The sequence below is a fragment of the Lissotriton helveticus genome, chromosome 6 (assembly GCF_964261635.1).
Source record: "Lissotriton helveticus chromosome 6, aLisHel1.1, whole genome shotgun sequence".
Lineage (NCBI taxonomy): Eukaryota > Metazoa > Chordata > Amphibia > Caudata > Salamandridae > Lissotriton > Lissotriton helveticus.
This window is the reverse complement of record NC_136067.1, coordinates 1,830,917,894-1,830,943,163: the sequence shown is the minus strand read 5'-3', so window position 1 is coordinate 1,830,943,163 and position 25,270 is coordinate 1,830,917,894. Positions and strand designations below refer to the sequence as shown.

Here is a 25,270-nt window from a genome sequence, read left to right as displayed (position 1 = left end):
CAGCTGCCGCTGTGGGAGGGGGCCACAGAGGCCACTGACCCCTAATTGCTGCTGCATTATATTATCCAACCAGTAGTCAGGGAGGGCCTTTCCCCCCTCTTTGGCCAAAGTCGGTCCTGGAGGGCTGGATCCATGCCAGGTTTTTGGCATATCCTCATTTAAATTAATTTAGTTATCTTAAAAATCTGCCATGGATCCAGCCCTCCAGGACTGTCTTTGAAGAACCCTGGCCTAAGGCAATGGCATCCTAGCTACTCCACTGAATGAAGTCGCCGCTGCGGCTTTTAATGAAACTAAAGAAACCCACTGTACAGTGCGTCCTTTATGTGGCGTGAACTCAGCCTCTTGGAGCTGCCTGACAGTGCAGCACTCCATTCATTGCAAAGCACGAGACGATTGATTTTGCAATAGGGCGCGTAGTTGAGATTAGGGGCAGTAAATGAATAAACCATCAGGTGCAGCTCCCATCCGTGCTGATTCTGAATGTGAGGCAATTACACGCAGCACCACAACAAATTTATTGAACGCACGAAAACCGGTTTCAGCAGCAAATGTTCCTCTCTGCCATGGCGCCTGTGGATGTTCAGAGCTAATTACTTCTGGTTTTATTTGCTTGTTATAATAGGGAAATAAAACACAGTGCTCTCGAGACAGATCTGAAAGCATCAGCTCAGTTTGTGCACATGTTCGTTATGAGGGGATCCATTTAGCTGCCAGGGGTGGACTGCGAGAGCTGAGTCACAGCTCACATCAGGCCTGTGACTTGGCATCCCCCTCCCCCCACCACCACCACCACGTTTAGGAGCCAGGTTTCCGAAATGCTTTGATGCACACTCACCTTTTAAATACAGATTTGTCTCTCAACCGTATTAGCGTTTTGAGGAAAAGTTGGCGTTTGGCCTACATTTTTAGTCACATATAACATTCAGAAATATGGTGGTCATTTGGCCTGAAAACAAATTCTGGCAGTGACGTGGTCAAAATTCAGGACAAAAACACGAACAAAAAGTTCAGTTTTATGGACACATCATTCGAAAAGATAAAGCAATTCTATAAAAGTAAGAAAATAGATGACCAAAACAAGTACAGATAGGTTAATGTTCTTTGGTTTGCACAATACATAACAGTATCAAGTCATCATTAATTAGCATTTGGTCATATTTAAACAATAAAAATCTGGCAGATATCTGCACACAAGTATGCACACAGAGCAACGTGTGACAGACAGCATAGCATAAGGGAGAGTTGCAACAAGATGGGAAAGGTACATGAAGCAAAATAAATCAAACCACTTTTCTGACTGGCTAATGCAACACTTCAAAAACTTTACAAAATCACTGCATGCTTGTGCTTAAATAAGACTCAAGAGAAGTTAGGTAATTCTGAAATTAGAAAACCAAAGAACTGATTTGCACTCAGTCCTTTAAATAATTCCTCAATATTCACAGGAAGGCCAGAAGTTCAGGGGTGCTGAACTCATCCTTCTCAAGCTATAAGAGAGTGCTATGGCTCAACAAAACCTGCATGGCATGAAAAATACTTTTTCCCTCCATTATATTCTGGCAGGTTTCACCTGCTGAAATGTTACGTCAGAAGCAGACGTTATCATATCTGAATATTACCTACATTCCACTCGAATCAACCCCTGCACAAACACAAGTATCTGCAACCAAAGAAGTAACTAAATGAGCTAAGTGCATAGAATACAAATGTGTGACCTGCATGTTATGATATGTGCTTTGTAGTAGACACATTGTCCCTCCAATGTTGATGAGTCAAACCTGTGACTATACTGAGCATTGTAATCAAATTACTCCAGCAAAGGCATTAACCAAAAGGGTTATCCACAATGATTTCTCTAGAAGGTGCATTCCACTCACACAATATTTTAAGATTCAAACTGTCTATAAACAAGTAAACCAGAAAAGAGTTGCTGTCATGTTTTGTTAGACCAGTCCCTTTTTGCTGGGTCATCCCAGAACTTTTTGCCTTCCTCCTGTATTTTTTCTGACCTGTTGTTGTTGGTTTTATGACTCTGGGGACTTTACCACTGCTGATCAGTGCTAACGTGCATGTGCTCTCTCTTGTAAACATGGCAATATTGGTCTACACCTGTTTGACATATTTAATTTACCTGTAAATCCCTTGTACAGTGGTATCCCATATGCCCAGGGCCTGTAAATTAAATGCTACTAGTGGGCTTGCAGCGCTGCTTGCACCACCCACTGAAGTAACCTTTCAAACCTGTCTAAGGCCTCTGACACTGCAGGTCCTGCGTGCACAGTTTACTGCCACAGTGACGTGGCATGTACAGTTGTTGCCATGTCTGAAACTCCCCTTTTGCTACACACTAAGTCCCCACTAAGGTAGGCCCTAGATAGCCTTATGGGCAGGGTTCGGTGTAGGTAAAAGGTAGAACATGTGCCGTAACTGTGTGGCATGTCATGTTAGTGACAAACAGCCTATTTGGTTTCTCACTACTGTGAGGCTGCCCTCTCATAGGTTTGCAATGGGAATTCCCTGATATGTACTTCATTGGTCATTTCTGACATGAGAGGGATAGCGTAACCATGTTTGATATATTTGGAATAGTAGTGCTAAATCCTGCTTATTGGTGAAAGCAGATTTGTCATTACTATTTTAGAAATGACCCTTTCAGATGTGGGCATTTCTGTGTGCTTATGTGTCTTTGTGCCCTGCCTGGATGTTTATTCACTGTCTGGTTTTTACTGACTGGAGAGAGGAGATGTTGATTCACTCTAGACAGTCACAAAGTGGGTTGACATGTGTCCTGCCTTACCTGGATGACTCAGGCTAGGCTGAATAGACCTTGGCTGCATTTAGAGTAGCAGGAGGAGTTTACCTTGCACCTGAATAGGCGTGTCCTGCATTTGGAGTGGGAGGAGTAGCATCTGCACCTGAATAGGGCAGTGCCTACTTTCCACAATGCTGTCTCCGCCTCCCTGTGGTGTCTTTAGGGCCAGGGCATGAAATGAGAATGGGGGTGTTGTGCAATTCTTTACAGTGTTTGAAGTACCCCCAGAACAAAGACATTCGGACTATAAGTACAGGGGCTGTGACCCCATGGAATCAGACACTGCTTGGGACTTGTAAGCAGATGCGGGTGTTTCTACACACTTTACCACAGTATTGCTGTTTTGCCAGGGAACCATCACTGTGAATTTGGCATGATGTGCATATCTGCTGGAAGGAATGAACCTATGCCCCAAGGACCCTGTGTGCTGGCCTGCTGCCTGCGTTCCTGAATCTGTGTGCCCTCAGTGCTCCCAAAGGAACTCAGCGCAGAGTGTGCACTGTGGACTGCTCCTGGGGGCTGCTCTGTGCTGGAGAAAATGTAGTTCTGATGAGCACATCATGTTCCCTTCTCCCTTTGGTGGAGTGCAGGCTGACTGCTTTTTTTTGGTTGCTCTCAAAGCATGCTTGGTGAGGGCTTTTAATCCTGTTGCCCAAATAGTGGGGTCCCTCTGTGCTAAAATCAGAGAGGAGACCTTTTTGCCCTGCCGGGGATCTGTGGCGTGACCCCTGGCTGCTGAGCACCAAACCACACCAACCAAAAGGAAGCCCCGTCGCGTGGCTGGGGGCAATGACGACGCCGATGAGCAAGGGCCCAAGCCAGGCACTCTAAGACAGGCTGTCCCGTTTCCAACCGCAGCACCGCATTGTCACCAGCAGTGGCCTCTGTAGGATTTTGCAGGTGGTGTCTGGAGGAGGATTCCTGTGCCAGCCTCCCATGTGTGCATACTCCCACCCTCTCTCCTTACCCGCGGGTCGTGCATTGGGGTCGCTGGACCCATGGTAGCCTAGCAGGGTGGAGTCCTCGAAGGAGGCCCCATTGGAAACAGTGATAATAGAAACTACTGTATGATAACTAAGAGGAGCATAGGTGCCGCTCTGGGTGTGGTTCATTATGTCGCGGGTTATGTGGTTAGGCTAGGAGTTGGGCTATACCCTTCGTATGACTTATACCAGCCATGAGATGATATTTACAGAGCGTAATAGTGCTGGCTGTTCAGATTATGATGTCAGTTTGATTTCTGCCATGAAAAGGTCAGAGTACTGACTAAGGAGCTACATAATACCTGCACAGTAATGTGGTTCTCATGATGTTCCATGTCACATACTACCTACAAGGGTTTTGTTTAGGCACTAATGTGGTGAATTATCCCTATTTGGCCTAACCTACTGCATGTTGCACCCTAAGTGAGATGTTCAGGAACTGCATGAAAATTTTCAGTAATGATGGTTCTTACAAGGTTGGAATAGCCAATGCACCCTATGAGTGTGCACTTAGCGCACTACTGGCGATGTTATGACCAGCGCCCGATTGGCGAAGTGATATGATCTATGTGAAGTTGAGACAAGTGCCTAGTGGCACAATGATCTATGTGATTATGGTCTAACGTGGTTTATGTGCAATACAAAGGATATTTTTATATAGCCTTGTGTTGAGTCTCTTTTTGTGGTATGCTTAGTGTGTCTCTGGTGTGTGAGTGTGTTGCGCAAATGCTTTAATATTGCCTCTGGGATAAGCCTGGCTGCTCTGCCAAGCTACCAAGAGGGTGAGCAGGGGTTATCATGGGTGTGTAACTCCCTTGCCCTGACTAGAGTGATGGGTTCTACCTGGCTTCGGTGCATACTCTAGCCAACCAGAAACCTCCTTTCTAGTAGTTTATCTTTGAGGGAAAATGTAGAACTTGTTTTTTATGTGCTGGATTGTGTAGTAGGCACATTGACCCCTCTATGCTTGATGTGTCAAACCTGTGACCCAGCTGCACAGTGTAGACAAATCACCCCCACTAGTGCGTTAAGAAACACAGTAATTTCACTGCTATTACACCCTGGGACTTTTAGGATATACAATATTCTCTGCAGCTGGTGCATTAACCTCATACAATATTTTCAAATTCTATCTGCCGGTGAACCAGTAAGCCAGAACAGATCTGCTGTAACATTTATTCAGGGGTGCAAAGTAAAAAGAAAATGCATAAATTGACTGTCAGTCTCTCCATACTTCACCCATTTCCAGGACTGCTTGCAGGAGAGCATGCTGTGCAGCTCTAGAACTTAATACCCGCAAAAGGTATGGAAGTAGATAAGACAACTAGAGCAATTCAATCTAGACTGATTGTCCTTACAAGGGCATCATAAAGATATGGACAGAAAAGCCCCCGCTACTCTTTTGTAGCATGTATCACCATAGGCAATTCCATCCTGCCTATCCATCCTACCTTGGTCAGATAGTACCATCAAGGTGGTCTCAGTGTCCAAGGAGGAAAATCTTACAGAATGCTTTATACTGGATATTTGGGGGATCTAGCTAAAGTCATAAAAATTAGGGGGAGGGGGAAATCATGCCTGTTTCATCAGAAGATCCATGTCTAGAAGTTCCTTTGGAAGTCCATGAGGTAGAGGGAGGTTCTGAACCATATCACTCTTATGGTCGCCAGGGTTTCTTGCTGTATCCCAGCTACACGTGTTTTAGACGATATGGAATCCCCTACCCACAAGACCCATCACTGTTCACCTCCTCAATAGTATAGATGTTGCGTCCTTGGTTCCTGGGGTCAGCATTTCTAGTTCACAACATCTGAAGTCAATCTCATGATATCTTAGTTCAATTAAATGTTTAATCATTTTTATTACTATCTTTTTGCACCTAAAAGTGCTCATGTGTTCGTTACTTTTCTTGTAGTCATACCTTGTAGTTATACTTACATATTTTAGGCCACACTTGCATATTATGATGTACACTGCATTGTTGTAGTTACAATTACTGTGTTGTTTTAAGACCCACAGGGTCTAGAGTGCCGGGTCAACTTCAGTCGTGTACCTGGTTAGGCAGCACACCTTGCACGGACCACAAGGATAGTGGCTCACTCTTGGTGATGGTCCCATAGAGTCCGTTGTTTAGATTACAGAATTTTTGGTTTTGTTCATGTGTTTATCAAAAGGTCCCTAATGATTTTCCATTGGTTCCTGGAGGTTAAAAGACCCTGCTCTTATTATATGCCAGTAATGTTTTGTGGGTTGAGTTACGTTGTTAGAGAACACAAATGAATCCCTCACTTTATTCTTCACTCTATCCTGGAGGAGTAAATCCCGGTTTGTATGTCATGCTCTTTCTTCTGCAGTTCTTCTTATTCTTTCGGGGTAATACCTTTCTCTTAGTTTCTCTGTCAGAGTCCTCACATGTTTCTGGTAGTCTCTCATTTCTGTACAGTTTCTTCTTAGGTGAAAACATTGGCCCACAGGAATATTGTTCCTCACGCTTCGCTGATGGTAGACCTCTGTCTTTAGAAGGCCCTCAGACATGTTAAATCCATGAAATGAAGTTCTTCTTTTTTGATGGTAAAAGTAAACTTCAGGTACTGGTTCATGCAGTTGATCCATCCTGCAAAGGCTAAATCTTCGCTAGTACTGCCACTCCTTATAACAAAAATATCATCAATGTATCTTTTCCATCAACTAGTCTTTTCATAAAATGGATTGCTTCAAGTCCTGGATGGTAGTTGTTTCAAAATCAAGGGGACATTGGCAAGCCAAGCTTGGAGCAAAAGTGCTTTCCATGTATTTTTCTGTGGATTTGCAGAAAGAACTCCCCCTCGAGCTCAAAATAGTTCCTGGTTACTGCTAGATATGCACAGTCCATCTCATATTTTCTGGGGTCATAAAGTCCCACCAATGGTTTGATAATAAATGATCAACCATATTGAGTGTCGCCTCCTGTGGAATGCTTGTATACAGCGCTAGAATTTAGACATCACTTTTTCAGAAGTGAGATGCAGAATGCTTAGAAACGACTTTGTGTGCATTTAAACCAGATGTGCAGCCGTGTATGTCAGTGCACACAAAGGTATGTGCAATTTGTACTTCCAACCTCCATGGACTGTGAAGAGACATTACTATATGCATCACTATGACCTGATCCTCAGGGCCTCAGACACACTAAGCAGCTTAGCCGCAAGTGTAAGCACACTGCACTTCAACACACCTAAAACTTAGATGACCAGCCCCTTGACCTGAATTGGAAACCACAATTAAATAATCAAATCATGGATTTGCACTTTTAGCACAGAATCCAGACAGGAACTATCAAGCTATGTGCACTCCCTGGCAAACTTTAACATGACAGACAAATGCCATCTGTTATAAAAACAATAACGAACAATGCACATTCATCTGACATAACTGAGGGTCCAGGAAAATTACGGCCAGGTGGTCACCTTATTTAGAAAATATGTTCAGTCACATTCATGTGTTGTCTTGTTGGATGTAATCTTCATTTCTTGGAGTCCTTGTTTTCCTCAACACAGCCGCCCCTGTATAATGAGGTTTGTCTCATGATTTAATGACTATGACCAGAAACCAGGACAAGGGAATAACAAGTTATGCTTCATCAGTAACTTCTTTTTAATAGGTATTGGCATGTTTAGTGCACCTTCAAGTGTCTTATAGAAAGCCTTTATAATCTAGGAAGTAAATTACAGTCAACATGAACCTGACAAAATAGAAGTTTCTCTGTTATGTGGACATATAAATCTTGAGGAGATTTGTTGTACTAGGTGTCGAGAAAGTCCAAAATATAATCATAGAATTAACAAACCATTCAAAGCAATTTTTAATAGAGAAGGATGATCAACCTTGATCCCGAGAATGGAGCACCTGATATTGAGCCTATACAGTTCATCCATCCTCAATGCCTTTCACCCACCTGCAACATCCAAAGCATCCTGTGTCACTTCTACTTCAGATTTTACACCTCTGGATTGACCCCTCACACACGGAGTTCTGAGACACAATACTTCTTTATTACCACAACCTCTTATTTGCTAGCGCCAAAAATCATTGCCTTGACCATATCCGTTCGAGGTACATAATGCAATGGATGTATGACGTTACAACGCATTCCATTACAACGCATGCCATTACAACGATTTTTTAGAAACTACCTTTACAACGCATTCCTTTACAACGCATACTACCTTTACAACGCATAACATTACATTGCATGTATGGTAAGTGTTGGATAGCATAGGGGTAAAAATTACTATTCTAACTCCAGGGGGGTGCAACAGTAGGGTAAATGTTGGATAGTGGAGGGGTATAAATTACTATTCTAACTCCAGGGGGGTGCAACAGTAGGGTAAGTGTTGGATAGTGTATGGCTCAAAATTACTATTCTAACTCCAGGGAGTGCAACAGTAGGGTAAGTGTTGGAAAGTGTAAGGGTACTATGCGTTGTAATGTTATGCGTTGTAATGGTATTCGTTGTAATGACATGCGTTGTAGTGGTATGCGTTGTAGTGTCATGCGTTGTAATGGTTGCGTTGTAATTGCATGCGATGTAATGGATGTTGCGTTGTAAAAGTTTCGTTGTAATGGTAGTGCATTGTAAAAGTTGCGTTGTAAATGTTGTTTCCCAATGCAATCATTCAATGAGACACCACTCCCTTAATCTAAAGGGAATGCTCACTCATCCTCTGTATGAACCTCTCCGCACTCTCCATCCACAATCTGCCAATCAAGGCATGAAACACCACAACACAAAAATTAGACTCTTGTTCAGAATATTTAAAATATATTGGTCAATCCTAATTGTGTGTGTTTCCATCCTTCTGTACACCAGAGCAATGTGAACATCCCACTTAGTGAGCTGCTCATTAGATCAACAGACTAGGAAGCAACCTTCCGTACAACCAATCTCGGTCTTCTCAGATCTAACTAAACTCGAACAGCCATGCTGCTGAATCAGTCCGATCAGGCACAAATCCCAGACTGACCATGCTCAATCAGCATTCAAGGGACCCAAAGCCACATAGCATATTTACCCTAGAGCATGTAATAAGTTTTCATTTCCAACTCCATAACTCATGAAAAAAACAAGAGACTATATTTACACCTGGTAAAACATAATCAAATTCACTTACAAATGAATTGCTAATAGGCCCTGACCACCAGCTAACAAAAATTTAATTCTTTTAGTAAAAATCAAATAAAAAATGATGTTGCAAGCTTCCTGCTCCAGTGTAATGTGCTAGTTTGTGATATATTATATTTAATACTTTCCTCTTAGACTCAGTTATGGATCTGTGTGGAGACAAATGTGCATGGATATCTGCATGACGAATAGCATTGCCATGTTAGTGGGAGGCATACAAATAATTTGCAATGAATGTATTAGTAAGTGGCATACACTTAGCCAAGGATATGGATTAGAGTCATGTTGTGTGTATTATTGTACCAGTGGTTGTCTCCTATGTTTACTATCTGTGCAGGGTGAGGTATGAACATAACTTGACATAGATATGCTATTGAAGTGGCAAATGCTTGGCCATCCATAAGGCATTGAGCAGTCTTATGCACCTCTTGGTACAGTGTGCTCTGTTTGATGTGTACTGTTGGTGTAGGGTCATATCTCTGTTCAATGATCTCACATTAAGGGGGGTGGGGCGAGGGAGAATTTGTGTTTTTGTAAAGACTATTGTATATATGTTAAGTGTTGAGTTGCCATATGTGGGAACATCATACTGGAAAAACATACAATGTCAGTCCAGTCTTACATTCATTGGTGCCTTGATAATTTAGCAGTCATGTAGTTAGGGTCAGGGATCTAAAAAGTATTGAAATAATTATATTGTATGATACTCATCCTTTTACTTGAAGGAAAGACACATAATGGAGGTTGTTGTTTGTCCCATGATGATTTTGTAATCGACTGCAATGTGTCAGTGTATGTTTGCAACATTTCAGATCATACCAAGTAGTCATGGGCAAAAGCGTAGCGAGTGATGTGCCCAGGTATACTGTCTTCCCCAACCAAGAAGTCCTCTGGGATGAGTGGGAGAGGGGGGGGCACAATGGCTGTATCAGATAAATGGGAGTGGGGGATGCCTACAAGGTACTGGGATGCTGCATGGAGATTGTGATGGGAGAGCAAGAATTGGACTTGGATTTCATTGTTGTCATGCTGGTAGGCTTAATGGGAGGTACCATAAGGTTGTGGTCGACCATGGTGTGGGGGTGTCAGACACAGGAATGCCACTGGTAAGGTATGAAGTGCAGTCCAGCAGTCAATAAATCATCAATGAGGCGTTTGTTAAAGCGCAACCACTCACCCGTAAGGGTCTCAAGGCGCTGGGAAACAATGGGCACTTTGGAGAAGGAGGCTGCAGGATTATGGCTCAGGAGGGCATTGGGCCCCCATTTCAGGCCAATGCTCCTACCAAGGAGAAGGGGTAGGTGTCATCCCTGGATACCATCACACCCAGGGACCAGCAGAGAACTCAGATGAGCCAAGGACAGGAGCTGAAAATTAAACACACTCACCTCTGGAAAGGATGAATTGGTCACAACATAAGCATGACATACATAAGATCAACCCCACAACCCTCTCTGACAAGAATGGAGAAAGTCATTGGAATCAAGCTGCAGTGCCCTCCCCTGTCTTACCACAGTGGGCTGGAGGGAATAATATGTGATCACGGCAGGAGTGGAGAAGTAGAATAGGGGGATAAGAGGACATGGAAAATAAAGACCTAGGGTACCAATGGAGCATCATCTGAGATGCGAGCCTACGCAAAATGGGATAGTGACGTATAGCGCAACAGCCAATACCTATGGCTGAAACTGCAGCCCACGACACCTAATCCAACAGTGAAGTGAATGTGATTGACCCGCACAGATTTGATAAGTAAACAACTATGAGGGTATGAACCCCTTGCAGTTTTATGGGTAGAATCTGTGTGAAGTGGGAAGATGCTTGCTGCCAGCAGTGGAGGAAACTGTAGTCAGACCCCCACCAAATGAAATAGAAGCATATTTTGACGTGAGCTGGGGCAAGTCTGTTTGCACCTGCCTATGACCTCTTGTCGTGATTAGCCCTTCACAGAACCACAAAGTACGTAAGTAGTATTGCTCAACCATTGTCCGGGCAAATCAACCTGCCAGCTGTGTACATGTTGACGGAGAGCAGCAGATGTGAGCAGCTCATACCTGCTCAGTTCCACCTCATCTGTAGAATTATCTTCAAATGTAAAGATAAGAGGACATAGATTATAGTCTTTGCTTGCACATATTTTAGTACATTTTCCAAAGCTACGTTTTCAACGTATTAGTTCTTATTCTAGGATATATTTGGCTGTTGTGAAACCTCTGCAGCTGTCAGGTTAAAGGTGCAAGAGCAAAGAGAACACAAAACTCAAACTACAAAATTCTCATCAGCATTCTTCCCTCACCTCCTCCCAGCATGCTCAAGTATGGGCCTAGAAATGGGAACTATCACAGAGGACAACCAGTTTCCATGGAACTAATGGGCAGTGGACACTCCTGTGAAAAATGGCTGCCGTTCAAGGAAAATGTTGTCTTCAAGAAAGAGTGCCAGAATGTCTTCTCAGCAATACAGTCCCCCAGCAGAAGATGACACCGTGTATGTGGGAGGGTATAGACAACACTTACATTCAGATGAATCCTTTTCAAAACATGTACTCTTTCCAAGTCATTCCCAAAAGCATAGATGCTTGCTACACGGGTAACTCATCATCAGGAGCAATTGATACCTTCTAGCCACAGATTATAGAAGACGTCCTTTACTTCACAATGGTGCTATACAACTGTAACCTTGTGCATGACGCTGGAAGCTCCTTGGTCCTTTCCTCTGTTCCCTATTTGTTCCATTTGTTCCCTAATCCCTTCCTCAATCAGTGCTTAATTTCCTTTAGCCTGTTGTTTTACCTCAGCCAGTCTATCCAGTAGTCTTCAGTGCCTCCTACATCTCTTTCTCAGGATGCCTTCACAATTCATCTTCAGCTCCACGTATCAAGAAACCTATCCCCAATCTCACCTACCTTGCTGCAATTCTCATCAATTCTTGTATTAAGATGCAGTCCACATTGCCTCTTCCTGGATTCCGCATAAGCTGAGTCTTCCTTCGGAGCCAGCTGCCTTCTAATTTCCCTTCAAGGCCCCACAAGTGTCTGTGCTTCTGGGATCAGAGACAAGTGTTCACTGGCTCATGCCTGCTTCGAGGACTTGACAGTAACCTTGGGAGCATTTCTGTTAAAAGGGCCTGGGGTGTTGAATGTTAGTGTGTAGTAATGTCCCCCCATTATGTATGTATTCCTAATTCCTTTCTTAAAGATTCAAAGCTGGATACATGGCCTGAACAAAAATAAGACCCCTAGCCCCCAAAACTGTTACAAAGCTAGAAGTATAGGTCACAATTAACCAGAACATTGTCTAATATATAACACCTCTGTGGTGTAGCCCTTTTTTAGGTCTCGGCTAGAGTAGTCTGCGCACATGCGCAGTCTCGCTGGCGAGATTGTATGTCTCTCAGTACGAGGTTAATGCCCGCCCCTCTTCTCCATTGGCTGGCCTCCTAAACGGCGGCCAGCCATTGGAGAAGAGGTCTCTGTGACGTTCTCTTTTTGCTGTAAGCCCCGTCCTTTTCGGATTGAGGGGCGTGTTTTTTTTGTTTCTTTCTCTCCTCTCCTCCAGCCAATGGAGAAGAGGGGAGAAAGAAAAACACGAATCTGAAAAGGATGGGGCCTAGTGCAAATGGCGAGCGCTTGTTGCTTCCTCGCCTCCTGTATTAATCTTGCCACTTAGTAATCGCCCCTAAGAATTCATAAAGCTCGAGAGCTCTGTCTGACCACTTTATATGCTGTTGGGACTCTAGGTACAGGAGAGGGTCAGTAAAGGACTCAAGCCTCGCTCTTTATGGAGGTCACGTGCCGTTCACATTCTAGTATCCACGATGCACGATGCCTCCCAAACCACAACAACAAATGGCAGTGATCGCCGCCCGCCTCTGTGTTCACGAGCAGCCAACCCCACCTCTGACGGCGAGAGATCTTCAGAGGTTTCATACACTTAAAATGGAAGTCACCGTGCCGTTCACATTCTAGTGTCCACAATGCCTCCCAAACCACAGCAACAAACGGCAGTGATCGCCGCGCGCCTCTGTGTTCACGAGCAGCCGACCCCACCTCTGACGGCGAGAGATGGCGGCGGTGGTGAGACCTGTGCTCGCGGCCCCGGCTCTGTGATACCGCGGGTGCGCGGGCCGCTTCTGTCCCCCCCCTCCGTGTGTGAGGCGGACGCTCAAAGAGACTTTGCCTGGTTGCGTGCGGAGGTCACAGGGCGGGCCTGGCAGGAAGAGGTAGGCAAGGGGTCAAAGGGCTGGGTCTGAGACAGGCTTTCCCACTGCCTGGAATGTGTGTGTTTGTGGGAGGGGACAGTGCCCGTGGATGGCATTCTACATGATTCTCTTTGTGGAAACAGTTTATTGTATGTCAGTGCCGTCCCCTAGTATTCCTAGCATTTGAGGATTTTACCCTCAGAGTCAAATCACTTAATCTCCCCGTGCCCACCAAAAATTAATGTCATTGTGTAATATAACTAACTGGTGCTCATGTAAAGCACTCCAATACTCTTGGCCTATAAGCGCTATATAAACAAACTGTGAAAAAGAGTGACTCTCCTCTCCCTGGGCCCCCTTTACTTCCGTGTGTCTCCTGAGTGTATGTGGTTGTCTCTTTTCTTGATTGTATGTATTTCTTTGAGTATGTCTTTCGAGGGACTCAGGTCCCCCCCTCCTTTAAGTGTCTAGGATTAAGTCTGCTTCATTTGGGAATGTCCTTTAACTTGCTATAGCTTGTGTTGCTACAGTCTTCTCCACCCTCAGTGCACGCGAGTGGATGCCACCAATCCAACTCTTTCATATGTATACAGTCCTCCACTGGTGCCTGTCCATAGTTCACTACTGCATTTTTTAGCACTTTTACTGTGCATTGATTACATTTTAGCCGACCTTTCAATTTCTACCTCCGCCGCATACACTGTGTCTTTTATCTTGGCACTGGTGGCATTCTCTCCACGCCCGCCCCAATCTCGCATATTATTTCATAGAAACAGTTCTTTCTCTCATGTTTGTACTTACTCATTCATCTCTGGTTATTCTTTATTACCGGCGACACTCGCAGCCAATTTTATCTAAATTTTGAAGTCCTCCACAACAGAGAAAACTATGAATGATTTCCCACGTGCTCTCTCCCGGTGTGGTTTTTGTGTGGTATTTGATTACGCTAGCTTATGTTGCTTAAATGCTTCTTTGAGAGATTGTGTCCTCTTTTGGTACTAGACTCACACCTCTTGGATTATCACCTCCTTATTTTTGTGCACTCGGTTTGTTTTTGATTCAAAGATGTTTGGTGCTAAACCACTGATTGTAATTTAGTGTGCTGGGGGTTTAAAGACCAGAAGACACAAAGGCAGAGACTCCTTATTAGGGTGCTTTCGTTGATTGGAGCTGCTGACCTGTCTGCTGTGGCCTACTTGGAATTAATCTCTCCTTGTACTTGACTGCTTGGCTTTGTTTGTGCAGTTTTCGCAGCTTGCGGGCAGCAGATGCTCCGGGGTGGGCGGTCCTTTTTGGGAAGCTTGGTACATCAGTGTTCGTTGATCCCATTGAGCCCCTCTCTGCTCCTTATTGTTTACCTGATTTGCTGCTGGGAAGTGCAGATTTTGCGATGGTTGATGGGAGAATCTTACTGGCCAGGGATGGATTGAGCAGTTTTGAAATCTGATAGCAAGAAATGTTGTATGGGGTTACTATGTGCCAATTTCAGATCAGTAGCATATTGTAATATCATTTAAAATAAAATAGCATATTCCCTTCTTTTCCAAAATGATATTTTCACTTGCAATGGTTGTGCTCGCTTTTCTTGCCTCTGTTCCCTGGTTGTGCTCGTTTTTCTTGCCTCTGCCCCCTGGTTGTGCTCGTTTTTTCTTGCCTCTGTTCCCTGATTGTTCTCTTACTTTTTATATAGCTCTTACTTTTGAAAGACTTCAATTTAATGGAAGATTATTTTAGGAAATTCTGCAGCAGAAGTCAAGAAGGGGAATATGATGTTGAAGTAATTATAATAATAATAATACTGTGACTCGTAGAGCGCATAGTCCCTTCAGCTGAAGTGTCCCAGCACTAAAGGTTTCGTTCCCAAGGTTCATAACAAAGTGCCAGAAGGTCACAAATTATGCAGATCTGAGGAGGCAGGTTTTTAATTACTTGCAAAAAGATAGCTACGATTTTCCTTGCCTGTGCAGGTGAGGAAGGGAATTTCACAACTTAGCTGCTAAGAAGCGAAATGAGCATCCGCCAATGCTAAATGATATGATGCTGGAGATACAAGCTAGAAAAGCCCCAGCTGATCTCAGACTTCTTCTTGAGGAGAAGAATTGTAACCAGAGGATGCAGGTAGCTAGGTCCTTCACTGTTAAGAATTCTGTGACAATAGCAGCAGAGGTTTCTTCACATGAGCGGGGGAGCGTCACCCCCCCACCCCGCACGCTGCGAGCCTCGCATGAAAATAAAATGGCAATGAAAAGATTTCATTGGCATTTATTTTTTCCAACGGTGAGCACTGCAGCAGCCAATCTTCCCCGAGCCCAGAGACCAGCTGATTGGCAGGAGCAGACAGGAGCAGTGGCTGGCTTGATGCTCTAAAGTACCCATGTCACTTTGACTGACTGTTTTGCGCCGGCCAAAGTGACATGCACACTATGAAGCTCTCCACCTAGCAATTTTAGACAACTGGGTGGAGACAAAGCACAGGCCTACAAGGTGTCCAGCAAGCCCGCTCCATCCAATCCTGGCAGTGCTCTCACAGCATGAGAGCAGCACTGGGATTTGTTAAGGGAGTTGGCTGGCCCCATGCTGGATTGAAGAATAGGATCGGGAGGCACGAGGATGCGCATGCCAGGTTAGTGACTTATTTTTCTTTTTTCTTTTCCTCCTGCCCTCTACTTCCTTCATTCCCCCCTCTCCACATGGACGCCATGACACTGACAGAGGCGATTTGCCTGCCCCCTCAATCCCCATAGCTTTTAGCCGTCATTAGACAATAGCACAAAGTTTTGAAGGAAACCCTTTCCTTCAAAGGAAGCCAATGCAGCTTTGCAAGAGTAGGAACTGTGGGGCAGCATCTCGGCAGATTTAACTGAGACCGAGCTACCATGTTCTGCACACACTGAAGTCTCATTAGTTGAGGCTGAGAGACTCCAAGATATAGGGCATTGCAGTAGTCCAGTTCGGACCTCACCAGAGAATGGACCACTGTCACCCTAGCTGCTCTGGCAGAAAACCGAGTATCATTTTCAGTGTTTTTAGGATCCCAAAGGATTGTCCCGCTAGGTTCGCAATGTGACTGTCAAATGATAGCTTTGAGTCAAGCCAAATACCAAGTTTTTTTACTTTTGGCTTATGTGCAGGTAAAGGGCCGAGGGAGTCAGGCCACCAGGTAGTCAACCAAATCAAAGGCTGTTTGCCAAGGATAAGAACCTCAGTCTTCCCAGCATTAAGCTTGAGACAGCTGAAGCTCATTCACTCAGCCACCTCCGCCAGGCAAGATCCAAGCAGCACCTCAGAGTTACCTGCATCCTGAGATCTATTGCATATCATCGGTGTACAGCACAATGTTATAGCCATAACGCTCAATGATAAAAGCCAGGGGGCCGCATATACAGACTAAATAGTGTTGGGCTCAATGATGAGGAGCCCTGAGGCACCCCCTGCTGCAGTGGAAAAACCTGAGACAAAAAAGGGTTTTGTGCCACCTGAAAGGTGCGGTCTGTAAGAAGCAGGCTAACCCAAGCAGAGCCCTGCCACCAGTCCCATGGTTCCACTGCCATTCAAGAAGAAGGCAGTGGGACACAGTGTCACCCGCTGCACTGAGGTCCATCAGGAGCAATGCTGTGGTGTCTCCTCTGTCAACAGCTTGACGAATGGATTAGATTCAGAGGCCCTATAATAGTGTCTACTCTGTACTGTGTGGGGTGAAAGCCTAATTTAGTCCTGTGAAGAAGGTATGTTGCTTTAATGAAGGAAGAAAGCTGTTGATTTATATATTTTTCTGCTACCTTAGCGATAAAGGAGAGCAGCCCTATGGGCCTGAAATTCTCTGGTTTAGTGGCATCGGGCAGTGGCTTCTTAAGTAGAGGCACTATGGTGGCATGTTTCCAAAATTGAGGAACTTGTCCTTCCCTAAAAGACATTACATATCACCAGAGCTATAATGGTCAGACCACGCTGAAGGACAGCGAGGGAGGCAGAGTCAGAAGGGGTCTCAAATTTCACACGAGCCATTGTCGGAAATAGTTCCTCAGTTGTGATGGAATTAAAGCTATAAAGTACTTCACTATCTTCAGCAGGCTCAAACCAGATCTTAGAATGAGAAGCATTTGTAGCAGCCTCAGGCAAGGTTGTGTAGCTGGTAGCAACCTTATCAAAGAATTATGGAGCCAGAGCATTGCAACTGTCCTTGGACAAAACACAATCAAGAGAAGAGAGAGACTATAATATTGAGAAGAGTTCACAAGAGAAATTCTGCACCATCTCTATACTGCCTGCATGGAAGATGCATCGCGAGATCCTGATTTGCCTGTGATTGTCCGTCAAGGCTTCACAATAGTTGGCCTCATCAGTAAGATCAAAATATTTGCACCAAATGCGCTCTAGACTATTACATTTTTTCTTCAAGGTGGATAACTATTCACTAAACCATTCCGCTGATGGCTTCTGTCTGCTGACGATATGCTCGTCCACTGGAGCAACTTGGTCCAGTGTACTCGTGATCCAACGTGTCACTTGGGAGTTGGCTGTATCAGTACAGCCCTCCAGGACAGGGCAGCTCCCTTTCAGTGCTTGGGTAAATGCCGTAGGTGTCACCTTGGCCCATTTCTGAGTCTTGTTCAACTGCCCAGAGATGTATGGAGGCGGCAGTGTACACAAAGGAATTCAAAAAGGTATCACAAAGTGATCTGATCATAGGATCAGGACCAGGGAATCAACCACCAGATTGGTTAAGTTGGAAAAAAATGGGGCCCTACGTGTGACCCATCCTATGAGTAGTGGCATGAACCCACTGTGGTAGTTGGAGGGCTTCTAAATCAGGCAATATATCAGCTGCCGCCCGGCATTCGATGTCCTCAACATGGCGATTCAGATCTCCAATCACTGTAATGTTCGAGTACCTCAGAACAAAGACTGGCTGAATGTTAGCTAAAGAGGTAGTGAAGTTTGATGGCAGATTTTTAAAATGTGTAATTCTGCATGACAAATTATATTGAATATTAATGACTTTTATGATGAAATCTAGTTGTAATCGATTAATTAATAATCACAAACTCGATACAATATTTTTAATTTGTGTACATGTGTGTTTAATATGGTGTTTTTTTATGCCCCATTTTCTATTTGGGCCCCTTTTTAGTACAATGTAGGAAGCTTCTGATCTATTCAAACTGCTCATTTCCCCTCCCAAACATGCCCCCTGTATCTCTTCTCTCATCATGGCTTCTGCAGACTTCGCAGAGCACAAGAACATTGTGATGTAATTGGTTATTTTCCTAGAACTCCTGTACTGTGAATGAAATCTTTCTCTGTATGCTAAAAGTATCTAATTCAGAAGGCCTTTTCGCTGTAGCTTCCAGATGTTGCCTAGTTGAAAATGCTTATTGTTTAGTAAAAGAAACATAATGCATAGAGCATCTCCTGATAGCAACAGGAGTTGTTGGAGTCTTGCATGTAGAGAGGGGTGAGAGGTATTGCATTAGATTGTTTGTGAGACTTCTACTTGTAATTGGTTAATGATGTTATATCTGTGATCATGTCATACTGAGTGTAAGTTATATGTTTATTGTACAGTTAATTAAAACCTTTACAAAAGTTGTCTGTCTTTTATAAAACTGTAAAACGGAAATTTAGCAGCAGTTCGTAAGGTAGAGTTACCCCCCTGGTCAGAGTCTTGGCAACAGAATGAAGGCGGTGTTTGGGTACAAGTTTAAAGTGGGTAGTGCAGCAACAACTTTTGTGGCTCAGTGCAAAAATGGCCTAGGTTAGCCCGTTGATGTTTTTCTTCGAGGCTTGGATGTTCAAGAGTGCTTAGTGCTTGATGTAAAAAGCGCTGTTAAAGGCTTTTACGTGATGGGTTAGTGGGCCAACTCCATCCCGGTTCCCATGCCACTTCTCAGATAACCTGGTGGTATTGTTTTTAGTCTGAGATCAGCAGCGGTTATAAAGTTTAATAGGCAGCAGCTTAGTTGAATATCTTCACCAGAGAAACTTGTGAGCACCGCTTGCCCACAGGTCCGTATTTGTTTCTTGTTAAAGATTGGTCTAAGTAGTGACCGGCGATACTGCATCAATTCCCGGCATATGGTTATGATGTGCACTATGTCCTCCTCTCCTTCCCCACAGAGACGGCAAAATGCCGGCTTCGGAGGGCGTAACCATGGAGGCAGGTGATGTGCAGATGGCAATAAGCTTAACCGAAATCTCTGAAACTTCTCTTTGGTGGTTTTGGAGAAGTTAGATTGGAGGTATGCTTGGGGAGTCGCTTTGCTGTAGGACTGTACAGTGAGCCAGCCGTGTACGCGTTCTGTCAATCCGGCTTTGTCTTGTATGATAGATTCATTTTTGACACTGTTGTTTACAATTTTTTTTAAGCTTGACATGGACCCTGATGATTCCCAGAGTTGCCGTAACCCCAGCTAGTCCAAAAAGTGTCCAACTGGGCAGGTCTCTGAGGCTTCTAGTTCCCTCCACAAGTAGGAGTTTAGCATTTCTGGCTGCCCTTTTTTGATTTTGTACCATAATGAAGGCTCCTTTATCGGCCAGCTCTTGTCTTTGCATCCCGAATTCAAGCCTCATTTGTTCCAGAGATGTATATCCTAGCAACCCGTATGTTATTCTCAAGGCTCTTGCAATGGTGCCGTTCAATGTTTCCGCGTCTCTCCCTCTCATGGCTTCACTTCCATAGGTGATTGAGGAAATTAGTTTAGCTTGTATCACCCTGGTCAGAGGGAGAAAGCTTGGTCCAGTGGTCTTGTTTTTCAGATTTCTTAATCCCACCGCTGTCATTAGTCCCCTCTTTTTTATTGCCTCACATTGTGCTTTGTAGTTGCCTTTGTTATCGATCATAACCCCCAAATATTTGTTGTCTTGTACGACTTCCAGCTTGACTTTTGCCAGGTGCCAGTTGAGCTTTGTTTTTGTCCTCCAGAAATTTACACACATGACTTGTGTTTTTTCTTGATTAATACTAAGTCTGTTGGTCTCCGAATATTGAGATGTGATGTCAAGCAAGCGTTGTAGACCTATAGGTGTATAAGTGTCCTGTTGATGAGCACCAGGTCATCTGTATATAGGAGATTGGATAACTGACGGCCTCCTAGCTTAAGGGCATGAGAATTGCTTCCATTGATTTGGACTGAAAGCTCGGCAATGAAGAGATTAAAAAGTATTGGGGCAAGCACACAGCGTTGTTTTAAACCTGAGGTTTTGTTTTTCTTTTTCGTTAGATGGTCTCCTGCCCCCAGCTTTACTTGCACCCAGGTGTTACTATGCAAAAGAATTAGTTGTTTTAGAAGCAATGATGGAATTCTTAGCCTTTTTAGTTTTTGCCACAAAATATTTCTATTTATATGGTCAAACGCGGAGATGTAATCGATGAAGCACATGTACAGGGGCTGTTTTATTACAAGTGCAGCAACCATCATTAGTGAAAGGGCTGAGATGTTGGTAGCAGTGCCCATGTCCCTCCAGAAACTGGTTTGGTTGTAAGGTTTTGCTTTGATTTCTGTGGCCCATGTTGTAATTCTTGGAGGAGTGCACCGGCATAATATTTGGCTTTCTTGTCCAGAAGAGCTACCAACCGATAGCTCTTTGGGTCACTCTTGTTGCCTTTTTTGTAGATGGGAGAAATTATCGAGCCCCTCCCTGATGATGGTACAGTTGACGTTTGCAAAATTGTGTCGAAGATCGGTTTAAGAACAGAAGCCCAGAATTCTGGATCTTGTTTAAATATTATGAGCAGGATCCCGTTTGGGCCAGAAGCTCCCTCACGTCTGCCTTTCAAGATTCTTTTGCAAACTTGTGTATTCGGGATTATGAAATCCTGTCCCAGTTTTGCATTGGAGTTTAACTGGGACGATTGAGTTTCCAGGGTAGGCGCAAGGTTAGTTAAGCAATTTTGGGGAATCTGTTCTTTATTAAAGTGCGATTCGAGATAAGTTATCCAAGCCTCTTCTATGACGTTGGAATTAATGCACTGCCATTGACAGAGCATTAATCTTCTGCCAAAATTGTGCGCTATTGTTGTTTTTAATGTTGTGCAGGAGTCTAGCCCAGAGAGATTCTTCGGCTTCTTTTTTATTTCACCAAATTAATTTTTTGCGGGTGGCTTTTAGCTGCCTCAGTTCTTGCAATGCCGTGCGGTCTTTCTTCAGCCTCCGTTGTGTGTGATTTATCAATGCTTTTAGCTTTTTTAGTTCGGTGTTATTCCATGAGTTGTTGGTTTTGAGGGCAAGCTGTTCTCCTGTTTCGAGAGCGTCCCTTTGTGTCTCTGTAGCTGTTCCATAGGGTTTTTGTAAACGCCCCCCAGCTTCCTATTATGTTGGGGTCGGCTGCTTCTGCTTCTTCCAGGAGTTGTTTCGCAAGGGAAAGAAGGCCTTTGGGATCGTTGGTTCTGCGTTTCACTCTTTACTCATTATTGGTAAATTCTGAACAGAGTGTATTTGCTGGGGCAATTTGCATGTTGATTGCTGTTCTACCGTGATTTCCAGGGGTAGGTGATCGCTATAATCCACGCTCCCAATGCAATAGTCTTTTACTTTTGAGAACATGCAGTGAGAGCAGAATGTGTAGTCGATTGTAGACCTTGCTACTGCGTTGTTAAATGATGCTGTCTGTGGGCGATCTCCTGGAAATCTGCTGTTTAATGCGCAAGTCCCCAGTTAATCAAAAAAAGCCAGTAGCTTTTTCGAGGTTTTTGTAGGTCTTCCATCTATGTTGTTATCTTGAGGTATTTCCTCCCATGCAAATGGATCCTCTTCTGAATAGATGTCCTCAGCTCTGTTGTTGAGCATATTTAGATTGAAGTCCCCTGTGACTATCCAGCTGTTTGCTTTTTCCTCTGTTATTATTTTCACCAGTTCTTCCTTCAATTGTTGACTACCTTTGGTTTTATCGCGTGGGTGCAGATAAAGATTTACGAGTATTATATACTCTTTTTTTGTTGTCCCCTGTGAGGTAATTCAGAGTGCTTGCATTGCGTTGGGTGAAGCTAGTTTGTATGGCAATGATTCTGTTGCAAAAATACTACTCATGGAGCTGTATGTCACTAGGGTCTCCCTTTTTGTGACCGATTTGGTGCTTCTTGTTGCCGGTAGATAGAGCAAATTAAAGCCATTCAGTGAAGTTGGTGCTTCACTCCATGTTTCTTGGAGCGAAATATTATCACATTTTTGCAGATAAATTTGCAGTTCCAGATCAGAGGTCTTATCTCCCAGGTCACTGATATTCCAGGAACAGATTATCAGGGAGTTTTTAGATAAGGATGCATTAAGCTTGGAATGTCACGGTCTTTCAAGTTTGATGTTTATTGTCCTGGAAAACCTGCTCCACTCTAGTGTGGCTTTACTTCTGGCAGAGTGTGCCCTTAGTTCATTATATTCTCAATTTTCTCTGTACTCAATGCTGAGAAAATGGAGAATACAATGCCATGCTAAATGAACAATTACTCTTCATTAGCTATTTGAAAATGTGTATAAAACCCTTGTTTTTAGGGAGGGTCAGGAAACATTCTGATTTCCTCCCTTGACTTTGTTCATTTACTAGAGACACTTTCTGTGTTCCTCCAGGGGCTCCGCCTGATTTACTTGAGATTTTCTTTTGCTATTAGAGATGCTGTTAGTTTATTTTGTGATACTGACCGAGTTTTTCCTTAGCCTTCAGAGACTTAGAATGATTTTTTAATTGTCCACTTTACTAATGGTTTGCTGTATTAAAGGGATATTCATTCTAATTTCTGACTAATGTACTCTATATTACGTCTTCATGGCATTTGTGCATTATTCTGTATCGCTTAATTATTGAGATTTTGTAATAAAATACTTTAACTTTTCTTACCACTGGAACTCATTTATTTAGTTGTCCTAATTACTACTATTTCTGATATTGTTTCATGGGACCTAAGGTTAGTAGGGTTGTGGCTCTCCCTGTTAGATCAAGGATGCAGGAATGGAACTTCTAAGGTACATTTCGGTTGTTCTAATCTTAGGGTGCATTAGAATCCCTAGGTTCTGCTCACACAGTGCCTCACCTTGATTCCTGGGTTCTGTTGCACCGCCTACTATTTGGCAAGTAGACTTAGTGGAGGGCAGTAGGGTTGGGCACATTTCTATCTGTCCATAGTACGCGGCAGTGAATCACATGGTGACTCTGTCAATTCAATTCAATTCAAAATGTCTTTATTCGACTGTAAGTAAATTCAGTCATAAAAGTACAGAGAGAAGAAAAATACATATATAAAAAATTGTCAATATAAAACGGTAGATCTCAGGATAGCCTGTCATAGCTCACGAAAGCATAGATGTACAGTTTATCAGAGGTTTGTATACATAGATAAAACGGATCAGGTAGAAATTAGCCTTCCATACTTTTTCTAAATTTCAGGGCTGTTTTTAAAAAATTACATATAAATAAAGTGCTTTCACAGTGCAGCATTTTAAGATAAATTAGTGCAGGTCTTATTTGCACGAAGTTCAATTTTTTAAAAAGAGGTTTTAAAAACATTTTCCGTGGTAACGTGTAGTAGGAGCATATAAATAAAAAGTGTGCCAGGTCTTGCGGAGACTTATTGTCGCAGCCGCAAGCTGGCAACACTTGTCCCCTATGAGCTCCACTGGGCACAGCTAGCATCAGGTGAAATAAATCAAAACGAAATCTAGTCATCAAGAATTGCTCATATCTCGAAATGGGCCAGGATAGGTATGGTTCTATTTGTATACATGATTTTGTCAAAACATGATTTATCACACTACCCTTCTTCAGTTCGGACCCCTCCCTGGTCAGCTGCCGAGCCAACAAGAAAGCGTCCTTAACAGATATTACGTCGCGCTTAGAAGCTTGCTGAGGTGTTAGGAAGAGGTCCAACCTGCTCAGTTCTTGAAGACAATTTCGGATATATTTTATCCAGGGTATCTTGAATTTACCTTCCCAGTTGAGTGCTTCAAGTAAAATGTTTTGAGTGAAAGGTATTTCATTGTTCAACCAGCAGTTTAGCCAGCACATCAGAGGGTTTACAGCAATTTTGTCCTCTAAATAGGGCATGCCCAGTTCCTCGTGAGTAGAGAAATTAGCCGTGCTCTTCGGTAGACATAAAACCTGTTTTAAAAAGTTATTTTCAGTGGATGCAAGATCGGTCGCTGGCAAGAAGCCCCAGAGATCACTCCCATAACAGGCGACTGTTTGACTTTTGGCTTGATATAGTTTCATTAATGCAACCACTGGGGTGTTACCCATTTTGCGGGCAAAGTCAATTATTGCAGCATTGGTCCTTATTAGATCTCCTTTCTTTTTCCTTAGTGCAGGGCCCCATGTGAGTTTATGATCAAACAATACACCAAGATATGAGAAGGTTGTAGTAATTGGTATTTTTTCCCCGTTAACAGAGAATGGGTAGGACTTTTTGGATCCAGAACCTACCTTCATAACATAAGACTTGGCATTGTTGATACTGAGGCCTCGTAAATTCATAAAAGAGAAAAAAGAGTCTAATAAAGTCTGTCATTCATGGAACATACTTCTGTACAGGCACTGAGCTGAGGCAGCAGTCTAGCAGATAATCATAAGTGTCTAACCTAAGAGAGTTGTTCTGATTGGTTGCCATCGACTAAACAGAACCGGCCTTTGTGATTGGTTCATTCCCATTAGCTGTGAGGCAGCTATTCACAATCACCAGGAACAGCCTACACTTCACTGGACATGTAGCCTCTGAAGTAACAGATGTAATCATCTTTTGTGCTCCATCCTGGTCAGTATATCTCAACCACTGAGAAACTTGTAATAATATACTGTTTATTGAGTAGGTTTTGGAAGAAACTTAAATGTGTCTTGATTAAAATGCCTCTATCCTCAGCTCTATACTATAGAATTAAATAAAAATGCCTCATGATTTGAAGGTCCAAGTCCAAAGTATAAAGAAAGCTGTGCAATGGGTCACTATATATATGTGTCTACAATGTTGTGAGGTCTAATCGGCCTGCCAATACAAGCATTTGGTGCATTCCACTAAAGTACATTTAGAATTTTAAACTGTGGCTCAGAGTGATGCTGGTTCTGATACTTATATTTCATGCAGATGATGTATTAGTGAAATTGTAGTTTTGACTTTTCTGTAGATAACTTTCA

The 25,270-nt window shown here is 43.4% G+C and overlaps 1 protein-coding gene across 1 annotated transcript in view; it reads left to right on the top strand.

Moving 5' to 3' along the window:
• KCNH1 (potassium voltage-gated channel subfamily H member 1) overlaps window positions 1–25,270 on the top strand; it is a 1,297,290-nt gene that overhangs the window by 697,503 nt on the left and 574,517 nt on the right. The window lies entirely within an intron of this gene.